Genomic DNA, 2,518 nt, shown 5'->3' with positions numbered 1-2,518 from the left:
ACCGCAACGCTCGCATTCGCGTGACGTCAAACTCCTATATCTTGCTGAACCAGATCCCCTGCCAGCGGATCGGTTTCCGGCAGGGTGGATTTGTCCTACAGTCTTCGTCGAGTTCTCGCGGTGCCTTTTCTGAGTGCGTCTTGAGCTTCGGCTGCGACCTGCCCCTTTTAGTCGCGGACTTGGCTGAAATTCAGCACTTACATTCACAAGTGCGGGTCGTACTTGCAGCAGCCGCGATGTGCTCGCTTGGTTCGAAATATTATCGCTAGCCCACAGTCAACACGGTGAATATGAAATCTCGAAGTTGAGTTAAATGTTTTCATGAACACGTTTTAGTTTAGTTTTCCACTTTTGACGTCTTCTTTTCTTGTGTGTTGGTACGAAGTGCGCCGCGTAGGTAACAGGGCGGGGAGGGTAGACGCAAAGGGAGCAATTTTTTAATTAAAGAAGAGCTCCCAAGAATAATTTCCTACTTCGATGCGTCTTCGTATTCGGTGTCTGTAATTTGTGATGAGCTAAAATAATGAACCTATTGTTTGTCGTGTTTGTTCAAAATCACCTTGAAACAATCTCCTTTAGGCTCTTTCCATGCTTTGCTCTCGCCCCTTTGGCTCCAGTGGTGGCCATGCTCTGTTCTAGGCCTCTATACGGGTTCCTTCACATTAATTTTCTGGAGCCACATTAATTCACTGTAGTCACATAATTCATTGCACATGCTTGTCATATTCACTACACAGAGATAGCGCCTGCACCTGAATTTGTTCAGGTGTTAATTTTCGCTGTCGTATTTGTAACTGCGCCTACTGTACGCAAGTATCGTGCATTGAAAAGCTTTGCGCTGTGTTGGTTTGTACTCTCGTGCTTTTAAAAAACCCTCGATTGACGATGTTATGCTTGCATTTCGTTGTTTGTTCTTGGTCAGTGTGAGAAGCCTAGTGGGAACTCGGCTGCAACGGAACACTGTTATGCCGCCTAGGACTGGGAGTGGTCTTTACACAAACTTTTCTTTTAATTGAGAAGTGTGACTGCCGGACGTGCAATCAGTACACATGCGAAGAAGCAATTAAGGACCTACTCGACATTGTCTCGGGCTCGAACCTCAGTGGTGAATATCGAGTTTTTTGTGGATTGGACTCTGGTCCCTTGACGAAAACCAAGATTCCAGAATGATTGCTTCACCTTTTGTGGCCGAAGAAGGCCTCTAGAACGCTACCTCAGCAAATGAGAGCTAAATATCTCAACGGCCTTCCATCCCGTGCAGCGCTTTTTTTTTTTTATTGGTTGACCATGAATACAGCTAGCTTAATTTCCCTTCAGTTTCTTCTTTGCCTCCATTTAGTGCCCCTCTTCAGGTGTAGACTAGCAAACTGGACACTACTCTTATTAATTACCAGTTCATTTATTGCTTTTATTCTCACTGCATCTCACTTTGGTCCTACCATCCTCTTGTATTTTCAACTTGCAAGTAACCCCTCGAATTGTGTTCGTGACATTCAGCTTCTAATTTAGCTTCTAAGTATTAGTCGTCCTGAATATTTCATTACTAATGGAGCATCCTTCCTTACCCAGTATCCACTCATAATGATGACTATATCAACATACACTTCTCAAGAGATAAACGTGACTGCCCCAAAAAATAGAATCGAGATTTTCAGCGTGTCGCTAATTGTAGTATCAACAAAGCCAAGCAAAGCTGATCGACATCAACTTCGCAAGCCACATTAAATGTCTATATCTTCAACTCAACCGAGCATTACAGCAGTTCCGCATTCCGCGTATCGAGTATCGATGAGGACTTCGTGTCTGTAATTGAGCCCTACCTTGCGGTGCATCATTTAAACAATGCCATATATTGTTCTGTATGCTTGACTGCTTTGGTGATCTTGCGTGCCCTGTGTTCCACCACTGATGTTCTCAGGCAGCTATTAGCGTTTAGTTCTTTTTTTTATGGACCCTTTAATGTCGAGTAATATTTTAGAACACGTTAAATAGAGAAAGGTGATTTCAATTTGTCATGGGTGTTCGACCATGTGCCTTTTTATCCATCACACTGTTAGCTTCTCTACCTTACTCCGCGGTCATCAGAAAATATTCATATAATCAAAGGATCGATGGAATATCGTCTGGCGATGGGCGAGCATTTAACAAATGGTAAACGTACACTCGCCAAGACATGAGCAACTGAAAACAGAACGTTCCGAGGCCTGTTTTGGGCGCTCGTTCCCAATGAGCGCTGCACGGAACGACGGCGGCTTAGTATGCAGGCGAAATCGCACATTGAATGAGTGTAGATTTCTGGGAGGGTTTCCCGTGTTCTGTTAATAATGTTTATGGTTTATGGGGGTTTAATGCCCCCAAGCGACTCAGGCTATGAGGGACGCCGTAGTGAAGGGCTGCGGAAATTTCGACCACCTGGGGTTCTTTAAAGCGCACTGACATCGCACAGTATACACAGCCGTCTAGAAATTCGCCTCCATAGAAATTCGACCGCCACGGTCGGAATCGAACCCGCGTCTTT

The sequence above is a fragment of the Amblyomma mixtum genome, chromosome 5 (assembly GCF_055824585.1).
Source record: "Amblyomma mixtum isolate Tamu chromosome 5, ASM5582458v1, whole genome shotgun sequence".
Taxonomy (NCBI): Eukaryota; Metazoa; Arthropoda; class Arachnida; order Ixodida; family Ixodidae; genus Amblyomma; species Amblyomma mixtum.
Note: the sequence above shows the minus strand (reverse complement) of the source record.